This window comes from Bos grunniens, chromosome 28 (assembly GCF_055505025.1).
Source record: "Bos grunniens cultivar Pamir isolate PY7600 chromosome 28, Bosgru_T2T1.0, whole genome shotgun sequence".
Taxonomy (NCBI): Eukaryota; Metazoa; Chordata; class Mammalia; order Artiodactyla; family Bovidae; genus Bos; species Bos grunniens.
In genome coordinates, this window is record NC_141192.1 from 26295019 (window position 1) to 26318503 (window position 23485).

General features: G+C 41.0%; 1 long non-coding RNA gene across 16 annotated transcripts in view; it reads right to left on the minus strand.

Annotated features, from left to right (window-relative positions):
* LOC147343043 (uncharacterized) overlaps positions 1 to 23485 on the minus strand; it is a 268552-nt gene that overhangs the window by 141739 nt on the left and 103328 nt on the right. For 10 of the 16 annotated variants that reach the window (XR_015156900.1, XR_015156902.1, XR_015156898.1 and 7 more), the window contains 2 exons: positions 20718 to 20772; positions 19713 to 20225 (listed from right to left, as the gene is read on the minus strand). This is a non-coding gene — a long non-coding RNA (uncharacterized LOC147343043). Of the gene's footprint in view, positions 1 to 19712; positions 20226 to 20717; positions 20773 to 23485 lie in introns of those variants that run through there. The other 6 variants (XR_015156904.1, XR_015156909.1, XR_015156905.1 and 3 more) reach the window with 1 other exon arrangement.

Consider the following 23485-nt stretch of genomic DNA (forward strand, 5'->3'; position numbering starts at 1 on the left):
TTTTCTATAAGCCAATGGATGTCAGCAATTTGATGTCTGCCTTTTCTAAATCCAGCTTGAACATCTGGGAATTCTTGGTTTATATACTGTTGAAGTCTCACTTGGAGAATTTTGAGCATTATTTTGCTAGTGTGTGAAATAAGCACAATTGTGCAGTATTTTGAGCATCCTTTGGCATTGCCCTTCTTTGGGACGGGAATGAAAACTGATCTTTCCAGTCCTGTGGTCACTGCTGAGTTTTCCAAATTTGCTGGCATATTGAGTACAGCACTTTCACAGCATCATCTTTTAGGATTTGAAATAGCTCAACTGGAATTCCATCACCTCCACTAGCTTTGTTTGTAGTGATGCTTCCTAAGGCCCACTTGATTTTGTACTCCAAGATGTCTGGCTCTAGGTAAGTGATCACAGCATCTTGGTTATCTGGGTCATGAAGATCTCTTTCGTATAGTTCTTCTGTGTATTCTTGCCACCTCTTCTTAATATCTTCTGCTTCTTTTAGGTAAGAAAATGAAAAAAAAAAAAAAGGGCCTTTAGAGCCCCTGACGTTTGTAACACCGTCTCCTCATTTGGGTATTTATTGCCTGACATTATGCTCATTCTTCCATCACAGGGATCACTGCCAAGGCTCACACTGAAAAGAAAACATTGGGATAAAGCCCATCTCCTTGCTGTGCAAAACTAGGTAAACTAGGTTTATCACTTCCATGACCATGGTGACCCAAATGACCTCTCCTTCATTTCCAATAGTGAAGAGGCCCCATTTGACCCTAGGTCCAGAAAATTATTTTTCACAGGGTATTCCCCCTACTTAGGCTTCCCAGGTGGCCCTAGCAGTAAAGAACCCGTCTGCCAATGCTGGAGACATAAGAGACATGGGTTCAATACCTAGGTCAGGAAGGCCCCCTGGAGGAGGACATGGAAAGCCATTCCAGTCTTCCTGCCTGGAGAATCCAATGGACGGAGGAGCGTGGCAGAATACCGTTCATAGGGGCACACAGAGTTTGACACAACTAAGTGACTTAGCACCACGCACACCCCCTACTTACAGGTTGGTTCTACTACATTTTAATTGGGACTGCCAAAACCATCCAAAAAGCACAGAAAGCCCCAGGAGAAAACTTACATTTTCTTTCTCTGCCGCATAAAATACGTAAATCTTACTATGTCTTTGAAATGTAAACACCGGAGGAGGTAACTAAAACTCTTGAGACTAAAGGGAAAAAAGTGGAAAGAACCCTTTTTAAATGCAAACTGCTAAAAGAGCTCTTTGCCCAAACTCTTAATAACCTCCTTAAGACTGCTTCTCAAGAACAAACTCAAATCTTAAGAGTCTTACTCACAAATAGTAAATTAGCCATCTGAGCTAAAAAAACTCACTCCAACTATTATGCATAAAGCAGTGAATTTTATATTATAATAACTGATTCACAACTAAAATTTTTTTAAATAAAGAAATCTCACTGGCAAATAAATAATAAAGGCAGTGGATCAACCACTTTAAAAGCTAGTATGAAGGTTAGAAAACAAAAGACAAAAAATCAATTATAGCTACAATAGAGAGTTAAAGGATACACATAAAGATGTAAAATATGGAACAAAAACATAAAACATAGGGGAAGAAATAAAAATGTAGAGATTTTAGAATGAGTTCAAATTAAATGACTATTTTAAATGACTAAATTAAATGACTATTTTAAATGACAAATTTAAATTTGTTTAAAACAAATATATATAGGTTAATATATATGAACCTCATGGTAAACAAAAGCCAAAAGCCTACAATAGATATACAAACAACAAAAGGAAAGAAACTCTTTAGTGTTTCATAACACTAGAGAAAAAACATTAAACTACAAGGGAAGAGACTAAAAGAAGAAGAGAGAAGATCCTCAAAACAACCAGAAAACAAGAAACAAAATGGCACTAAATACATGCCTATCAATAATTCTTTTAAATATAAGTGGACTAAATGTTACAAACAAAAGACACAGATTGGCTGAAAGGATTTTTTTTTAAAGACTGACCTATATACCGCCTACCAAAGACTCACTTCATAGCTAAAGACACACAGAGACTGAAAGAGAGGGGATGGAAAAAGATATTGCATGCAAATGGAACTCAAAAGGAAGCTGGGGCAGCAGTAGTCATATCAGACAAAATAGACTTTAAAACAAAATCTTTGACAAAAGACAAAGAAGAGCAACCCATGGATGTATGGCAAAACCAATACAATATTGTAAAGTAATTAGCCTCCAATTAAAATAAATACATTTACATTTTTTAAAAAAAAATTTTTAATGATAAAGGAAAATTCAAAAAGAGGACATAACAGTTGTAAACTTGCCAACATCTAACACAGGAACACCTAACTACAGCAAATATTAATATTAATAGACATAAAGGAAGAAATTGACAGCAATACAATAATAGTAGTAGACATTAAGACTCCAACTCACTGATCTAGACAGATGATATAGAGAATCAGTGATCATAAATGAAAAGAGAGAAAGAAAAAAAAGGAAATCTTGTGTGGTCAACTTGGCTAAAAGTTGAATTTTTATTAGAAGAGATTTTTTTAATTGAGCTTTAATACCAATAGTCTGAGGCTTCCCAGGTGGCACTAGTGGGAAAGAACTCACCTGCCAATGCAGGAGACATAAGAGACGTGACTTCTATCCCTGAGTTGAGACGATCTCCTGGAGTAGGAAGTGGCAACCCACTCCAGTATTCTTGCCTGGAGAATCCCATGGACAGAGGAGCCTGAAGGGCTACAGTCCACAGGGTTGCACAGAGTCAGACACGACTGAATGACTTAGCACGTACACACACCAACAGTCTCCTTATGTAAAACTAAACATTTTCTTCATCTGCTGAAAGAAAAAAGTTTTATTGGATTACTGGTCTGCTCTTGATAAGCAATTATGAAAGTTTTATTTTCCCCTTTCTTTCTCTTGGGTAATCGATTTGAAAAGCAAAGATTTTTTGTATCTGTTAAAAATAACTTACTGTGCTTCATGTTCTGTTTATCATCAGGTCTTTACTGAAATCAACCTGGCCTTCTCAAGACTAAAAGCTAAATTTTGTCCAGAACTATGTAATCTTCTGTAGTTGCCTTTAAGATCTTGGTCAAAATGGTTAAATGGATAACTAAATATTGTTTCAGAGTAACCTATAATCCTATTTGACTGGTAATTTTAAAAACCTCTTTGATGTTTTTGACAAACTTTACAATATCAAAATCTAAAATGAAGTCCTTTTTTTTTTTTACCTCAAACTAACTGAAATTTTTCAGAGAGCCCTTGGAACACTTCAAAAGATTTGTTCTCTCTCCTTATAAAAAAGAGAGAGATTATACTAATTGGTGCTGCTGCTGCTGCTAAGTCGCTTTAGTCGTGTCCGACTCTGTGCTACCCCATAGATGGCAGCCCACCAGGCTCCGCCATCCCTGGGATTCTCCAGGCAACAACACCGGAGTGGGTTGCCATTTCCTTGTCCAATGCATGAAAGTGAAAGGTGAAAGTGAAGTTGCTCAGTCGTGTCCGACTGTTAGTGACCCCATGGACTGCAGCCTACCAGGCTTCTCCGTCCACGGGATTTTCCAAGCAAGAGTACTGGAGTAGGGTGCCATTGCCTCTAATTAGTCTTGTTTAAATCACTGCAGATGGTGATTGCAGCCATGAAATTAAAAGACGCTTACTCCTTGGAAGGAAAGTTATGACCAACCTAGACAGCATATTAAAAAGCAGAGACATTACTTTGCCAACAAAGGTCCATCTAGTCAAGGCTATGGTTTTTCCAGTGGTCATGTATGGATGTGAGAGTTGGACTGTGAAGAAAGCTGAGTGCCAAAGAATTAATGCTTTTGAACTGTGGTATTGGAGAAAACTCTTGAGAGTCTTGAGAGTCCCTTGGACTGCAAGGAGATCCAACCAGTCCATCCTAAAGGAGATCAGTCCTGGGTGTTCATTGGAAGGACTGATGCTGAGGCTGAAACTCCAATACTTTGGCCGCCTCATGCGAAGAGTTGATGCATTGGAAAAGACCCTGATGCTGGGAGGGATTGGGGACAGGAGGAGAAGGGGACGAAAGAGGATAAGATGGCTGGATAGCATCACTGACTCGATGGACGTGAGTTTGGGTGAACTCCGGGAGTTGGTGATGGACAGGGAGGCCTGGCGTGCTGGGATTCATGGGGTGGCAAAGAGTCGGACATGACTGAGCGACTGAACTGAACTGATATACTAAATCACATGGGAAGCATTGTCAAATAAGAAGTAATACAAAGCCTTCTTTATGTTGTGTTTTGTAGGTATATGTATTAAATGTTTCAGGAATTATGTGAAATTCCTAGAAATCAGTATATCCTAATATAATGTTATCAGCCATAATTCCATTTATTACCTTAAAATGTTATCACAATAACCAAATTTTCTTGTCAATCCCAGTATAATGAATAACAATAACCATTTTTTAATGTCTTTTGTCATTTAGAGACAGTTATGATTTTACAAAAGTGTTTCTACAAAAATGCTTTACCTTCAAGAAGATTCTCAGCAAAGACTCTAGGAAACAGGTTTCTGATAAATTTAAGATTATAAAACTGAAAGAGGTAAAAACTTCCAAAACTAATGTGGAAAACAGCTAGATTCAAGGGGAACAAGTATTAATTACATGGGACTGAATGAACAGAAGAGAATGATTATAATTTTTATGACTTTTTAAGGAACTAAGATTGACTTTAAGGAGCCGATAAAGTCCCTTGGAAGAACAGCCTGGCACCTAACTTTCAGGGTTCCATGCAGCCTTACCAGGTGAAAAAGGAAGTTACTTCCTGGCATGTACAGGAATCTCACAGTACTTGGGGGACCTTGAGAAGGAGTTCACCCAAATCTATAGATACTGCAGGTGAGTGTGATGGCACATAGTTGGTTTGGCTTGGCTTCCTTTCCTTGAGAGGCATTTAAAAGTTCAATCTGAAATACCTTATGGAAAGTTCCTGAAAAGCCAATTTAAAAGAGTCTGTATGATCAATCACTATTCTTGCTGCACTTATGTAAATAACCAGGCCACATTTAAGGAAACAGAACTCATTTTACAAACAAATTAGTCTTACTTTGGTTATCTCTGATAGAAATTTGGGCAACTGTAGAAAGAAAAATTCTGTCTCATTAGAAACTATAATACACCTTTGTGCATATAAAAATCTAGTGCTGTTAATTGTCTCTGAGTTTCCACCTCCAAACCAGACTAGATCCTGAACTATTCTACTTTCCTCCAATATTTGACTACAACTCTCCATACTAACATTTCCAATTTTTCTCCCATGCTCCTGTGTTGGAATCATTGAGAACTAAAATAGCCCTTTTTCTGAAGCCATGCAAGCTGAAAGTTGGAAACTTTATATAAACTTCAAAGAAATCAAATACAATAGCCCATGTATGGACAATTTTGTGCCTATTGCTGTGTGGACCAATCAGAAAGATCACCAGAGACACTTAAATTACAAACCATGAAAATCTATCAAATTGTCATGGCCTGCCCTCACTTCATCTACAAATGCTTCAGCCAGACATCTAAAAATCTTCTTAATTGGCTGCCATCAGAACTTATAAACTGTGATTATGGTTTGCTCCAATCATTAATCATTTTCTTCTGTTTCCATAGAAATGCCTCTTATTAAATGCTGGCATACTTCCACCACATAGGTCTACCTTTGAGAGCCCACCTGCATCCTGACTCCTGAAATGAGATACAGCCTTTAACTGAACTAACCTAGTCTGATCCTGGGAGGGATTGGGGGCAGGAAGAAAAGGGGACGACAGAGGATGAGATGGCTGGATGGCATCACCGACTCGATGGATATGAGTTTGAGTGAACTCTGGGAGTTGCTGATGGACAGGGAGGCCTGGCGTGCTGCGGTTCATGGGGTTGCAAAGAGTCGGACACGACTGAGCGACTGAACTGAACTAACTGAACCTAGTCTTAGGACTAAGAGACTGGTTCGAGATGTATGAAGCAATCCGCCAACACAAAACAGGTTCAAACCTACTTAGTTCCCAGATGGCCCACGATGATAAATTTTTCCACAGTATTACCTAAATCTTTGAACAGACTCCTAGGTTGCTGTTATTGCTGTTCAGTCGCTCAGTCGTGCCCAACTCTTTTGGACCCCATGGATTGTAGCATGCCAGGCTTCCTGTCCTTCACTATCTCCCAGAGTTTGCTCAAACTCATGTCCATGGAGTCAATGATCCCATTCAACCATCTCATTCTCTGTCGACCCCTTCTCCTCCTGCCTTCAATCTTTCCCAGCATCAGGGTCTTTTCACATGAGTCGGCTTTTCGCATTAGGTGGCCAAAGTATTGGAGCTTCAGCTTCAGCATCAATCCTTCCAGTGACTATTTAGGGTTGCTTTCCTTTAGGATTGACTCATTTGATCTCCTTGCTGTCCAAAGGGCTCTCAAGAATCTTCTCCAGCACCACAGTTCAAAAGCATCATTTCTTTGGCGCTCACCCTTTTCTATTGTCCAGTTCTCATATCCATATATGACTACTGGAAAAACCATAGCTTTGACTAGATGGATCTTTGTCTGCAAATTAATGTCTCTGCTTTTTAATATGCTGTCTAGGTTTGTCATAGCTTTTCTTCCAAGGAGCAAGCATCTTGTAATTTCATGGCTGCAGTCACCACCTGCAGCAATTTTGAAGCCCAAGAAAATAAAGTCTGTCACTGTTTCCATTGTTTCCCCATCTATTTACCATGAAGTGGGACCAGATGCCATGATCTTAGTTTTCTGAATGTTGAGTTTTAAGCCAGCTTTTTCACTCTCCTCTTGTACCTTCATCAAGAGGCTCTTTAGTTTCTCTTCACTTTCTGCCATTAGGGTAGTGTCATCTTCATATCTGAGGTTATTGATATTTCTCTCAGCAATTTTGATTTCAGTTCCTGAGTCATCCAGCCCAGCATTTTGCATGATGTACTCTGCATATAAGTTAAAAAGCAGGGTGACAATATACAGTCTTGACGTACTCCTTTCCCAGTTTCAACTAGTCCATTGTTCCACGTCCACTTCTAACTGTTGCTTCTTGATCTGCATACAGATTTCTCAGGAGGCAGGTAAGATGATCTGGTATTCCCATCTCTTTGAGAATTTTCCACAGTTTGTTGTGATCTACACAGTCAAAGGGTTTAGTGTAGTCAATGAAGCAGAAGAAGATGTTTATTTGGAATTCACTTGCTTTTTCTATGGTCCAGTTGATGTTGTCAATTTGATCTCTGGTTCCTCTGCCTTTTCTAAATCCAGCTTGTACATCTGGAAGTTTCAGTTCACATACTGCAGTCTAGATTGGAGGATTTTGAGCATTACCTTGCTAGCATGTGAGATGAGTGAAATTGTGCGGTAGTTTGAACATTCTTTAGCATTGCCCTTCTTTTAGATTAGAATGAAAACTGACCTTTTCCAGTTCTAGGTACCTGAGATGACTGACTTAAGTTTCAGGGCTGGACCTTTTCAAGTTTGTGACAATGGGTACAAACTAGATTTCAAACTAAAAGTGAAAATCTCTCAGTTGTGTCTGACTCTTTGCAACCCCATAGACTATACAGTTCATGGGAATTCTCCAGATCAGAATACTGGAGTGGGTAGCCGTTCCTTTCTCCAGGGGATCTTCCCAACCAAGAGATTGAACCCAGGTCTCTCACATTGCAGGCCAATTCTTCACCAGCTAAGCCACCAGGGAAGCCCAAGGATTCTAGAGTGGGTAGCCTATCCCTTCTCCAGCGGATCTTCCCGACCCAGGAATCGAACCAGAATCTCCTGCATTGCCAGCGGATTCTTTACCAGCTGAACTACCATGGAATTCCAGATTTCAAACTATTGCTGGTATAATTATTATAGAATTTGCAAGTATACTCTTATGTAGATGTGTACTTTCAGGCTTACAACATGCCCTACTCCTGACTTTCAGCATATCAGCTACCCAGGTATTTCATGTCCTCATCATTGACTCTGATGCCTCAGCACCACAGGGTGGATTGTAGTGTAAATCCTGATTTTTTTTTTGGTAATTTAAACACCTGATAAATTTTGATTGCCAAGACATCCATTTCAAAGAGGCATCCACTTCAAAGACAGCTATCTCAAATAAATACACTGCTAGCCACAGGACAGATGAAGATCCTCCCTGTACTTAAGAGATCTCACCTTCTTTGTCTTAGAGATCTCTATTGCTTTCGTTAACAGACCATTTAGGCTACTGTTTCTTTTTTTTTCTTTCTCTCTTCCCATGCTTTAAATTTCTACTCTTTATGTTTTAAATTCACAAAAAGAGTGAGCCTGAGAAACCCTAGGCCCCCGTCTTTGACGCCAATAAAAGCAGAACCAAGGCCCAGGCACTCTCCCTCTGCCCATAACCACACTGTGTGGCCCCAGGTACACGTGTAATTTCCAGGTCTTGTAAGTAATAAACCTCTATTTTTTTTTTTTCAATGCTCCCTGATGGTTATAGCTGAAGGGCATCTTGCAATCATAGTAAGAACCACAAGCGCTGATCCAAACACAACATTGGTTATTGATAGGCTGAGACCAGTATAAAACAAGGCTCATACTTAAAAGGATTCTTATTTCTAAGAAGCTTTGCCTTCACATTCTAAATACAGAAAAACAACCTGAAGTGATGATCTTCCATTTCCTAACTCTCATCCTTAATGCGAAATAAAACATCCTTTTTGCAAGATAGAGATCCCTGCTAATCATGCTGTGTTTTGCTCTGATTAACCTTTGAAATAAGCATTTCTTTTCTTTTCCTTTTTTCGTTTTTCTTATCTTTTGGTTGGTTGTTTGAAGTCAAGCCCTTCCTTAAAGGTCAGTGAGCATCAAACCTAATCTGACTTCTAATTACTTTTGTAAACATTTCAGAATGAATAAATGTCAATGTAATTAACCACCTAGCATATTATCTTCTACTCCCTTTACTAATAGGGCAAATAGCCAGCAAAGCAGCTCTCCAGGTTCCTCTTAACACTTGTATTTGTGATGTGGGAATTATTTAATTGGATTCTATTCAAATCAGAGTTTCCCAAGCTTGATTGTCTAGCCACTCCCAGAATCACACTTGAGTATTATAATTAAAATACAGATCTTGAAACCCTGGTCCTAGCAGTCTTTTCTTTTTTGCAGTGAAGCCTAGAATCTGCATTTGTTTTTCTTTTTATAACTTTTCCAAGTAATTCTGATGTAAAGCTCACTGATTTTGATCATTTTTCCCTTTGCATACAGTCATCACAGTGAGTTATCTCTACGCTCCTCCCTTAGTGAAAGGGAAAGAGTAAAGGGACAAAGTAGGTAATTAAATAATTAATTTCAGTAGGGGATTTTAAGTAGAGAAAAAAGCACAGGTTAATAATTACTCACAAAAGTAGGTTTACTTAACCACAAAACCAAGCAAGCTTGCTTAGCAACAAGACCATGCAACAGAAGCATGAGACATGCTCCCAAACAAGAAAACAACAGCGGAATGAAACAAACAGCCTGCCCGGTGAACTCAGTAAGTTAGTGATTCCTAAGACACACTCCTCTGCACATACTAACAAGAAAAATATAAAGAAAAGGCAACATTAACCTGAAACCTGAGATGATTACCATTTTTAGCATATGTTACTGCCTTTTTGCCTATTTCCGCTGTGCCATGACAGTCCAGCTTGACGATGTAGGGACAAAAAAACTTCCCTGCCCAACATGGAGCAGGAACTGATGATGGAAGATATCTGATTAAGAATGAGGAAGAAGATGGTCTTTTTCCCCTCCCCACTTTTCTCTTGATTATAAAATGGCAGCCCACTAAGTTCTCGGGGCAAGGCACCCTCTCCCATATGCCTGTAAGCCTCCCAAACGTCCTATTCTAATAAATCACTTCTTACATATTGCTTTGCCTCTCAGTGAATTCTTTCTGCACTGAGACATAAAGAACCAGAGTTCCTCAGAGTTCCCCTGAAAAACACCTCATGGTTTCACTAGTCCAACACCCCTTATCAGCATTAACATTTCTTCCTTTCGCAATATTGCTTCTTGCATCAAACTGATGCACACAGTCATCTCTCAGTATACACAGGGACTGGTTTCAGAATCACTACTAAAATTCACAGATGCTTAAGTCCTTATGTAAAATGGCATATTATTTACATATAACCTACATGTGAATGTGTGTGTGTCCAATTATTTGCTACCTTATGGACTATAAGCTACCAGGCTCCTCTGTCCATGGGATTTCCCAAGCAAGAATACTGGAGTGGTTGCCATTTCCTCCTCCAAAGGATCTTCCAGATCCAGGGATTGAACCTGCATCTCTTGCATCTCCTGAATTAGCAGGCAGATTCTTTACCACTTAGCCAGCTGGGAAGCCCTTAACTTACACACATCCTCCCATATACTTTTAAATCATCTTCAAATTACTTATATCTAATACAATGCAAATGCTATGGAAATCATTACCAGTGCTTCTTGGAACGTTCTGAAATCTTTTTCTCAAATATTTACAATCTGGAGTTGGTTAAGTATGATGTGGAATCCAAGGTTATGGACAAAGGTCTAGATGACTGTTTTTAAGTCCCTTCCAGCTTTGACTTCCTAGAAGTTTATGATTCACTGACAGAAACAGCAGAGTGAAAATTCAAGCTTTGAGTAAATTTGTCCTCAGCCTGGTTGGCAGTTCCATCCGGCTGTGTCAATGCTCTTCCATGTTCCATTGGTCAACAGTCACTGGGCTAGCACTTGCACTCCTACGACTGGAGGCTTCTGCAGACCTGGGGCCAATGTGGAAGGCTGGAGGGAGAAGCTGAAGCAAGGATGCAGGCGAGCTTGCAGGACCCAGACTAGAGGCTGTGGACCACAGGGCAGGCCAGTCAGCTTTTCAGACACTTCACTATCTCTCTGGGAGTAAGGAAGTAGGTGCAGAGAAAGAAGGAAACCCTCAGTGCAGTGACTCTACCTCTGCTGTTTCTCACATTGTTCCCAAAGCCTGTGCCAATCCTCAAAGTCCTGCTCAGAAGCCCCTTCCTCTCCTCCTTCCTTAGGCTTCCAACTCCCTTCATTTGCTACAGTTTCCATCTAAGCTACAGCCTCTCCCACAGGGCACTTAGAAAAGCGAAGGGATGGGCGTTTTTGGTCGTTACAGTGGGAACGTACTTGAACTTGGCTGGAGGGAGCAGGGAGGGAGGAGAAATGCCAAAAATCACACAGTGGGCAAGACAGTTCTTCACGGCAAAAAGACCGTCCCACCCAAAATGCCATTAGCACACACACTGTGAAATGAGAATCACTTACAGTCTGAACCACATAATTTAGCCCTTAATTATGGCTCTTTGTCAGGAGAATTTATTGCAGCATTGTTCAGGTAGCAAAAGCCTGGAAACAACCTAAAAGACCATTGATAAGGGGCTATTAAATAAAATGTGGTACATTCATACAAAGGAATTCCATTAGAGAGAATGAGGGAGATCAATATGTACTGATACAGCACAGTATCTGAGATCTATTATGAATTTTAAAAAGCAAACTGCATAACAGCATTATAGTAGGTCTCATTTGATAAAAGGGAAGCTGCTGCATGTACCTATATGTTTGTGTACAGAAAAAAAAAAAAAAATCTCTCCAGAAAGTATGAAGAAACTGATTACAGGGAAAGACAACCACAGTGAGAAAGGCATGAGTGGAAGGCGCACTTACTTTTCACTATACATCCTTCAGCAAATTTTCACTGTGTGAGGGAGTTATTTCTGTTCATCAATGCCATCTAGTTTAGTACCATTGTGCACATACATTTTCTTTGCCTCTGCAACTACATTTTAAATTCCTTAGAGACAGAGATAATCCCCAGAGCACCTAGCATAGGTTGTTGTTCTTATTGTTTAGTCACTCAGTCATGTCCAACTCTTGCAATCCCAAAGACTGTATCCTGCCAGGCTCCTCTGCCCATGAGATTCCCCAGGCAAGAATACTGGAGTGGGTTACCATTTCCTTCTCCAGGGGATCTTCCTGACCCAGGGATCAAACCCACGTCTTCTGCATTAGCAGGCAGATTCTTAACCACTGAGCCATCAGGGAAGCCCATGCAGATACTTAATATATTCTTCTTGGTTTATAGACTAATGGATTTCTGAAAGAACTCAAGGAAGGAAATAATTCCCTTAACAACCAAAACAGCTAATCAGAAGAAAGAACCCACTGGGAGCCTTCTCCAACCTAGGCTTTCAGGCCTGACCCTGGTGCAAATGGTTTTCAAGGATGGTGGACAGAGTGAGGCTGGGGGTTTTACCACCACAGGTCACCTCTTTTACGTGAGCTACTCCACAACTTAGAAACTCAGAGTCTCAGGAATGACAACTGAAATGTCCCACCTAAGCTGTGCCAAGCAAGATGCTGAGTACTTCAGTACAGTAACTCATTTGCCTCTTAACAATCCCCCTAGGTAAATGCTCTCACCTTCAGTTTTAGCTCAGGAAACTGAGACTCAAAGGTTGTGACTTGCCCAAGACCATACAGAATTTTAAAGTGGGTCTTCTAATGTTCAGCACTCTTTCCTACACAAAGCTGTCAAATAGAAACCATCTGGCCTTTCTTTAAAATGACAGGCTGGCAGAGGTACATGTGGCTGGGTCAGGACCTCCACTCACAAACTTGGGGCCTGGAGCTAAATACGTGGCCTCCCTGAACTCCCTTCCCTACCAGCAAAAAAAAAAAGCTTACCTGAAAAGACAACTGGGGATAGAATGAAATGATATACTATATATAAGGCATAATGATTCATGTCAGACTCATGGTAGCTCAAGAAATGTTATTTTCCTTTATCTCTTCCTCCTTCCACACTACTAGAGTTACCCTTTCAAAATCTAATTTAACAGAATGACATGCTCTATTCTAATGTGTTTATTTTGAAAGTGTCCAATACTATTTCTTGCACTGCAAAATTTAAGATATCAATGGACCCTCTTCGTTCTTTAAAAGGTTATTGCAATTCAAACAGATTCTGTTCAGCTCTCATAAGGATTTTGACAGGGACATTCATCTGCACCAGTGGTTGGCCTAACAAGACAGGTCTGACTTGCCCCCTCCAGGGTGGAAAACAAATAGACAATTAACTGCTTTTGATCATGATACTGATAATGATGACAACAGTAATGAAAAAAAGTTTCTTCCTAGACCTTAACCATTTTAATTTTTCTAAGTGGGAAGTACAATTTTGGCATGAAATGTTCATGTTATTACTCGTGTCATTACCTCTGTTTACTAAATTTAAATGAACAGAATGTTTCTAGTTGTACTAAAGCTCCAGACATTACTAGAACAAATGCGTGTCTCTTTTTATCACATCCACAACAGATGAATTTCATCACAAAATCCTAAAATGGGAATGATTCTAATAAGGACATGTAGTTCAGCCATTCTTCAGCTTTCAAGAAAAACTAAACAGAAATTATTTCAGGCCCACGGATTTTTAAAAACAACAACAACAAAATTGAGTACTTTGCCCATAGAAGGTCCTTTAGAAGTAGAAAAGTCAAAATCTACTCCCTCAATCATTCAGTTCAAAAATTCTCAGTTCAGGCTTCTCAAATGCCCAGGGCCATGTCCTGTCTCTCAGATATCCTGATTTAATTGGTTGTAGGTAGGACACTGAGAATCTGTATTTTTTAGCCTCAAGTGATTGTAACAGGCAGCCAGAGTCAAGAATCACTGATCTATCCCTAATAGTTTTAATATCTTTATTGAGATAAAATCCACACACCATAAAATGCACGCATTTAACATGAATGCTTTAAAGTGAATGCCGCAATGGTATTCAGTGTATTCACAGTTGAAAAACAATCACCACAATCTAATTTTAGAATATGTTCACAAACTGGAAAAAAAAAAAAAAAGAGAATATGTTCACCACTCACAAAAGACAACCGTATCCATCAGCAGTCACTCCCAATTCCCCACGCCCAGCCATAGGCAACCATTGTCCTATTTTCTGTCTCTATAAGTTTGACTATTCTAAGTACATCATATAAGTGGAATCATCCAATATTTGTCCTTCTGTATCTGGTTTATTTCCCTTAGAATAATATTTTCAAGCTTCATTCAGTTACATACAGCATGTGTCAGTATTTCATTCTTTTTATGACAGAATAATATCCCATTATGTGGCTACACCAGATTTTGTTTACCCATTCATTAGCTGATAGACACTTGGATTATTTCTACTTCTTAGCTATTATGAGTATCCCTAATATTTAAAAACACTTGTAAAATATCTATGTTTAAAGTAATATAAAGCATGTATGCAGCAGTTTGAATGCATTTCTTGGGAAGAGGACACCATTCCCATCCGGGGCTTATTTTAACCACACCAGTCTTCTTTTTCAGATAGCAGCACCAAACATTTACTAGACTTGTTGGAACTTAAATTTTTGATTATTTTCCTCAGCCTTCCATTCATGACACTTATATCAACGAACCAAACACATTCTTTTTTTAAACTAGAGTATGGCTTCACCTAGTTGGCTGATTATTTTCTCCTGACTCTAAGCAGAATTTTTCCATTCAACACTTTAGCACACATTTTAACAGTTTTAGGACTTCCAAGTTGTTCATTTCAGCAGCACCACCACCACTTCCAAGAACTCTCCAACTGCGTTGTGAATCCAAATCCATGTTGTCTCCCCCCAGCAAATTGCATATGAAGATTTCTCCATAAAAGTGAAAAGAACTGTCACATTTGAGTGCTTAGTTTTAAGCTCTGCACTTTAGGCTTCCCTGGTAACTGTCGGTAAAGAGTCTGCCTGCAATGCAGGAGACCTGGGTTCAATTCCTGGGTCAGGAAGATCCCCTGGAGAAGGAAATGGCAACCCACTTCAGTATTCTTGCCTGGAGAATTCCCTTGACAGAGGAGCCTGGTGGGCTACAGTCCATGGGGTCAAAAAGAGTTGGATACCACTGAGTGATTAACTTTCACTTCCTTTCACACTTTACATAGATGACCACCTTGTGAAATAGGCATTATTTTCATTGCTTTACAGATGAGAAAACTGGAATTTGGAGAGCTTACGCAATGTATTCAAGCACACACAGTAGGTAAATGACAAACACAAGGTGGGTGGTGGTAGTGGTCCAGTTGCTAAGTCTTGTCTGACTCTCAGGAGCCCATGAACTGTGGCCTATCAGGTTCCTCTGTCCATGAGATTTCCCAGGCAAGAATCCTGGAGTGGGTGGCCATTTCCTTCTCCAAGGGGATCTTCCCAACCCAGAGATGGAGCCCCAGTCTCCTCATTGCAGGTAGATTCTTTACCAATGGAGTTTCCAGGGAAGCCCTTGACAGACACAGGTTTCCACCAAAACCAATCTCCATCTTTTTATTATACTTCCTCTTCTGTTTATATAATCATGAATTAATAAATAATTGTGCCATAGCTGTGGTAGGAGCTAACCTAGGCCTGTAGAAAAGAGAATGAGGCAAAACAAGACTATGCCTGCCTTCATAAGATTTACCATCTAGTAGAGGATGTTGCTGTGCTTCAGTCGCTGAGTCATGTCTGACTCTTGGCGACCCCATGGACTGCAGCACGCCAGGCTTCCCAGGCTAGAGGAGAGAGATGCTAACACAGTTATATAATTATTTATTGTGAAAAGCACCAAGAAATAAGGCTGCACTGTGGGAGAAGGGGGAGAGGGAGAGTGCTGGGGAAATGACCTCCACAAGGAAGCAACAGTTGCATTTTGTGAAAAGTTTTGTCTTCCATAGCAGAACTCTGGAGCAGTAGGGGAGGAGTATTCTCTGAGGAAGAGGTTTACCTGGCTGAGGTGCACCTCGGCAAGCATGCTGGGCGGGTGGGCATCCACTCTGTCACCCTGCCTTCTCTGCCTCTCTTTTGCCCCGCTTGCCTGCCTACCCAGTGTCTCCTGCTCTCGTCCCATTTCACCTCATGCCATGTGCTTGGCTATTTCTTCAACTTACCAGACCAGGTCCAGACCATCTTCTCAATGATCCGCCGCAGCAGAAACCCGCTGAAACCAACACCCGTTCCAAAGGGAGGTTCAAATGATTGGGAAACACGTTATACTCTATTTGGCAGATTTGGTTCCAAAAGGCTTAGAGAATATTATTTCCGGTGGGGCTGGCGGGTGTTAAAAACAAGGCTGCTATAATGCAGGCACCAAATTTCTGCAATATTAGAGCTGCTCTGAAGTGAAGGTGAAAAACTGGGCGGCTTCCACTCAACGAACCTTGGTTTTGCTACCACCTGCAGGTCTTTTGCAGGAAGTGCACTTAGACAAACCAAGGCCTCTTTACAGACCCTGAGGCAAGAGCGAAGCGTGGTTCAGTTTCAGTTCATACGGGTACCTATATATAGGATAGCGTCAGTCCCGGTCTGAGCCGGCTGTTCCCTCTGGGAGGTGATTGGGCAGCTGGAACTGGGGTCCGCTTACTTTGAGAAGCCAGAGTCCTTGTTTTAGAGAGAGGGAAGATGCACTGATTGAGTGACAGAAGAGAACTGCTGGATCGGATCGGGTGTTTTTACTCATCTTGGAGACCTACCTAAATGCTCTCTTCTGAAGTAAACACATCCACTCTACCCTGGGATCAAATCCACTCCTGCCTTAAGCTGACCCTGGCTTGGAACGTCTCCAACGCATCTCCAGTACTCCATTCCAACCACACTGTGAATCGTATCATTGTCCCACCCACTTCTTCCTAGCCCGCCCCCGCCAGCCTTTGCACAAGATGTTCCCAAGGCCTGAAATGACTTATAATGCCTGCTCATCCTCAGGACTTGCTTGGTGGTCCAGTAGCCAAGACTCCTTGCTCCCAATGCAGGGGGCCTGGGTTCAATGCTTAGTCAGGGAACTAGATTCCAACATGCCTCAACTAAGATCCTGCATGCACAACTACGCAGTGAAGATCCTGCAGAGGGTACCTAAGACCCAGTGCAGCCAAATAAGTACATTTTAGATAAAAATGCTTGCCCATCCTCTTCTCCTGACTCACTCTTAGTCTATATGGACTTCAGTTTAAAGGTTATATGCCCTGGATAGCCTCCAACCCCTCCTGCCCATTCTATGTACAATAGAAACCAAGACCCATATAAACATGGCAAGTTGATTTTTAACAAAAAGCAAAGGCAATTTAATGAAGAGAGGACAGTTTCTTCAACAAATGATGCTGAAACAACTGGATATCCACATGGCCAAAAAAAGGGGGCTTCCCTGGTAGGTCAGATGGTAAAGAATCTGCCTGCAATGCAGGAGACCCGAGTTCAATTCCTGGGTCAGAAAGATAACCTGGATAAGGGATAGCTACCCATTCCAGTATTCATGGGCTTCCCTGGTGGCACAGATGGTAAAGAATCCACCTGCAGTGCAGGAGACCTGGGTTCGATCCCTGGATTGGGAAGATCCCCTGGAGGAGGGCATGACCACCCACTCCAATACTCTTGCCTGAGAAATTCCATGGACTGAAAAAAAAAAAAAGGAGAAAGAGAGAGAGTTTCAACCCATACCATGAACTATAGACAAGAAGTAACTCAAAATGGATAACAGACCTAAATATAAAACCTAAAACTATAAAACTTATAGAAGAAAATATAGGGGGAAAAAAACTTCATAATCTTAAGTTAGACAGTGAGTTGTTAGATATGACAGTTGATAAAAGTGCAATCAATAAAAGAAAAATTGATAAATTAGAGTTTATCAAAATTTTACATGTTTACTCTGAGATGGACACAGAAAAAGAAAAGATAAGCCATAAACTGGGGAGAAAATAAGTATGAATTATGTATCAAACAAAGGACTTGTATGCAGAATATGTAAACAACCATCAAAACTCAACAACAAGTAAGAAGTCCAGAATTTTTTAATGGTGAAGATTTCAAAAGATATCTCACCAAGCAAAAACATATGTGGCAAATAAGCTGATGAAAAGATGTTCACATGATTAATCATTAGCGGAATGCAAGTTAAAACCACAATATGACACCACTACACAACTATTAAAACAGCTAAATTAAAAAAAAAAAGCTAACAATGCCATATGCTGACAAGGATGCAGAGTAATGGAACTCTCACACATCGCTAGTAGGGATGCAAACTGATACAGTCATGAAGCTTTCACCTTAGTTTCATCCCTAACTAGTTTCTTATGAAGCTAAATATATACCTAACATGAAACCCAGCAATCCTATTTCTAGCTAATTACTGAAAGGAAATAGAAGCCTATGTTCACACAAAAAAAACAATATGCAAATGTTTATAACAGCTTTATGCATAACAGCCAAAAACTGGAAACAACAGAATACCCCTCAGCATAGGAGTGGATAAGCAAACTGTGGCATACCCATTCACTGAAATATTACTTAGCAATAAAAAGGAACAATCAATACATGCAACAACACAGATAATTCTCAAACGCATTGTGCTGAGTGAAAGAAGCCAGGATGAAAAGGTTACATTCTGTATGATTTCCATTCTGGAAAAGACAAACTATAGGACCAGAGAACACGTCAGTGGTTGCTAGTGGCTGCGGATGAGACAACTCTCATCTCCAGTCCCTGGAAACCACTGATCTGTTGAGGGAATTTTTTTAGAGGTATTATGGAACTGTTGGGTACCATGATTGTGGAGGCGGTTATAAGACTCCATGAATTTTCCAAAACTCATAAAACTGTATACCAAAAGGATTTAATTGTATGTGAATCTTAAAATAAGTTTAAAAGTAGAAAAAAAATTTTAATTACACTCAAGACAGCAGACACTGGCCACGTGGCACCTTGGAAGGATTTGCAAAAAGGCAGTGCAAATTTCCATGGTTTATTCACATTTCCAAGCACTCCTTGAGCAGAGACTAGAGGCTGGACTTTAGCTCCACTCGCCTCCATTTTCTCCCCTGCAGCTCACACAGTGCACACACTGCTCAGACTTTCCTAGTCACCTGCACCTTTCTCAGTCACTTCAGTTGTGTCCAACTCTTTGCAACCCCATGGAGTGTAGCCTGCCAGGCTCCTCTGTCTATGGTATTCTCCACGCAAGAACACTGGAGTAGGTTGCCATGCCCTCCTTCCGGGGATTTTCCCCACCCAGGGATCAAACCCACGTCTCCTGTGTCTCCTGCATTGCAGGCAGACTTTTTTTTTTTAACTGCTGAGGCACCAGGGAAGCCCTCCCAGTCACCTAGGCTTGGATTATAATGGGCTGTTTATTTATCTGCTGTGAGTTTTTTCAAAGAGCTTTTCTAACCCATCACCTTAGCCACAGCAAGCTGCTCAAAAGCTGGCAACAAATATTTGTTGAATGGATAAATGAATGATTCCCTGCCCCCTCTCCCAGAGCCCATCTCTGAACAGCCAATTCATGGAGCTTTTTCCTTTCTATGAAGTTCTAAAGGACTCATCTGTCTCTCTCATTTGTCACAGCTAACAATAGAAGCAATGACTATTGACATAGCCATGGATAGGCAGGTTTCTTCTCAGATAAATTGTAAGCTCTTTTATAGAGGGGAAAATATTCACAAACCTGTATTCCCCTGCAGAGCCTTCACTAGAGCCACACACATAAAAAGACTTTAATAAATTCAACTCGAAGAAGCACAAATTTTTCTTAAAAATATATGGAGAGGAAAAATCAGGCTAAGATACGGATAAAGACATTTAGTTAAAAACATTTAGACAACCAACTCATTTTTATAACTGAAAAGGTTTTAATTTTCTTTCTTTAGCTAACGTGGGTATGCAGTTTTCAGTAAAGAATCTAAATGAACCCAAGGATTCATGTGAAGTAGAAAAACGCAGTGCTGATAAAAGTGGATATTCAAAATGTTTTCTTCTGTGTTTCCATAAATATGGCTTCTGTATTTCTATATATTCTTATATCTCTGGAGAGAAACATGAACTATGAAAGGAGGCTGTTGCATGGAGGCACGGTTCAGCTCCCTCTGTGTTCCTAAGGTCATTCATCTCATAAATGGGGATCAACTATAACACCAAGCTTGTATCTTTCAGAGGGAGGAACACATGCAAAGTATTTCAGGATCCTCAGGGAAAGGGGGAAATAGCTATTGACAGCATTTTTAGGATGGATGTTGGTAATACATGTAGAGCCTTCTAATTGTTCGAGACAGGTGAGCCGAACGTGACTGCAGCCTCCATCACCACACCAATCACCAGAACTGGGCCATCCACTGCAACCCTGTGCTGCAATCAAGGTGTCACAGGCTTTATGGTTGCTATTAAATACATGTAGTTGAATAAAGTACAGTTAGCAACAGCCATATGGCCAAGCAAAGGACTAGAAGCAGGGGGCTGACTTCAGGATTTCATTCCAAAACTGCAGGGCCTGCTTCCCACCCACATAACTCTCCCCCACAGACACAGCCAGGGAGCAGAAATGCTGTCATTCCTTTAGGTCTGGGAGACTTAGGGCTTTGTGAAGCTCCCTTCAAATTTCCCTTGTAGTCTGAATCTCGTCAGCTCTGGAGAGAGATGCACAGGAGCCTGCGATTTTGGAGTCTTAGCTAAGGCTACGCACCCGTCCCCACACCTCTACCTCTGCCTCCAAGAATGATCACTCTGATGCTCAGCCCTCTGATGTTCCCATGTACACTGACGAAGGAGGAGTCTGCCCAAGAGAGTGGGTGAGAGCAAAGGGCCAAATGTAGTAATACAGACCAGACCTCTGTCACTTACTTTCTGTGTGATCATGGGGAAGTTACTTAACCGCTCTGAGTCTCAGTTTCTTCATCTGCAAAAGAGAAATAATAATACTTACCTCACCATGTTGTGTGAGAACTAAATGAAACAGTGTACAAAAACAGCTCACTACAGGGCCATATACACAGTAAACATATAACCCATAAACAACAATGTTTTTAACATTCTTAATCTTCCTAAAGGCAACCTGGGGAAAGGAGAGAGAATACGACCTCAATTCTGCTATCTGTGTTCTCCAAAGGAAAACTTGAGCCTTCACCCTGGTGACTCCCTGTAAGAAATTCACAGTAGAGACATCTGCACCAAGCCTGACTCCAAGGTCTCCCAGCTCATGTGTCATGTATGACCTTCCTCTGACGTCAGCTGGAAACCAAAGCTGCCCTCACTCAAAGACACAATAGGCCAGCAATTGCCAATTCTGTCCCTAGAGCCGATCTGCATGTGCTTACTGCTTTGAACAGGCCACTAGGTTGACTGCTTTCCAAGAAAGTTACTATTAAACAAAAAAGTCTGAATGCATGCAGTGGTGTCACAGGTACGTGTATGCGTGCGTGCTAAGTCACTTCTGTCGTGTCCAACTCTTTGCTGACCCCATGGACCACAGCCCGCCAGGCTCCTTTGTCCACGGATTCTCCAGGCTAGAATACTGGACTTGGTGTCCTTGCCCTCCTCCAAGGGATCTTCCCAACCCAGGAATCAAACCTATGTCTCCTTTATCTCCTGCATTGAGAGGTGGGTTCTTTACCACTAGTGCCACCTGGGAACCCTGATGGTGTCATATGCTGCTCCTGCTGCTGCTGCTAAGTCCTTTAGTCGTGTCTAACTCTGTGCAACCCCATAGACAGCAGCCCACCAGGCTCCCCCATCCCTGGGATTCTCCAGGCAAGAACACTGGAGTGGGTTGCCATTTCCTTCTCCAATGCGTGAAAGTGAAAAGTGAAAGTGAAGTTGCTCAGTCCTGTCCGATTCTTCGAGACCCCATGGACTGCAGCCTACCAGGCTGCTCCATCCATGGAATTTTCCAGGCAAGAGTACTGGAGTGGGGTGCCATTGCCTTCTCCATGGTGTCATATACCCACTGTTAAACCGAGTCCCAGGTCACAGGTGAAGCTGGCCCCTAATAGCAGTAGTCAGGGGCCACTGTGCTTGCTTCCCACACACACCTTGATTCTCTTCAGAACTCTTTGACCCTCTCCAGGACAGCTGGAGAGCCTTAGAAACCCTTCAGACAGCCTAAGGCTCATGGCCTTAGCAACACTCCCCAGAGACACAGATTCTCTGACCCACCTCAGGGCTCCTACCAGAGAGTTTTGCAGGTGTTTTTCAACCTAGTCCTTGAGGCAATATTAAAAATTCAAGCTCTGCACTTCATAGTAAGACTATTTACAATAGCCAGGACATGGAAGCAACCTAAATGTCCACTGACAGAGGAATGGATAAAGAAGATATGGTACATTTATACAATGGAATATTACTCAGCCATAAAAAGAATGAAATAATGTCATTTGCAATGACGTGGATGGACCTGGAGATTGTCACACTGAGTGAAGTAAGTCAGACAGAGAAATACAAATATCATATGATATTGCTTATGTGTGGAATCTTAAAAAATGGTACGAACGAACTTATTTATGAAATAGAAATAAAGTCACAGATGTTGAAAACAAACTTACGGTTACCCAGGGAGAAAGGGATAAATTGGGAGATTGGGATTGATGCATATACACTACCATATATTAAATAGATAACTAATAAAGACCTATTGCATAATACAGGGAACTCGGCTCAATACTTTGTAATGGCCTATATGGGAAAGGAATCTAAAACAGAGTGGAAAAAAAAAATAATAAGAAAAAAAAAATAAAACAGAGTGGATATATATATACATATAACTGAATCACTTTCTGGTACAGCCGAAAATAACACGACATTGTAAATCAACTATACTCCAATAAAAATTAATTTAAAAAATAATTCAAGCTCTAATCTGACTGATACAGGTCAAGTAGTTCACTATTTAAATAACAGAATAACAGAACCTAGCTGGGAGAGTTGAATGAGACTTCTAAAACCCTTGAATTTGATGGCATATGGCAGGTAAGTGCCGAAAACAGAAAGGTTGGCTCATGAGGTGGAATGAATGCCATGACCCTGTTACGAAGGGTAAGAGCTATTCAGGCACGGGGCACAAGGGGAAAGACGGTTTCCCAAGGAGCAAGGTTGCTGCCCTGGGAGCTCTTTATTCCCTAACAACAAATCCTAGCTCCAGGGTAGTTATAAATGCAGCAGCTCCTTCCTCGCTAAGATATCAATATTCCAAACACTGGACTCTTGCCAGTGTTGCAAAGGCCTTTTAAGAACTAAGAGGCAAGGAAGAGCTTTCTCAGCAGCTTCCAGTCAATTCTGAAGAAATGTCTCTCATTTTTTTTCTACCAGAAAGCAATTTTCAAAGGACCTGAAGCCAGGAGGGGAACTCAAAGGTGGAGGTTTATTGCCATCTAGAGGACAAAGCATCACAGTGCAAGACGAGTGTGACCCAGGAGATGTTCTGAAGGGAGTTTTTCTCTCTAGGACACCACAGCCTCCTATGGGACAGGAAGACAGGGACTGACAGCCTGTGAGCCATCCAAGGAGGAAAGAGGTATTATGTAGACAACTTTCACTTTAAAAAGCAAAATACCATCCCAATCTTTGCATCCACTGTTTCGAAATGCTTGGTTATTTTTTTTTTCTTTTTCCAAGTT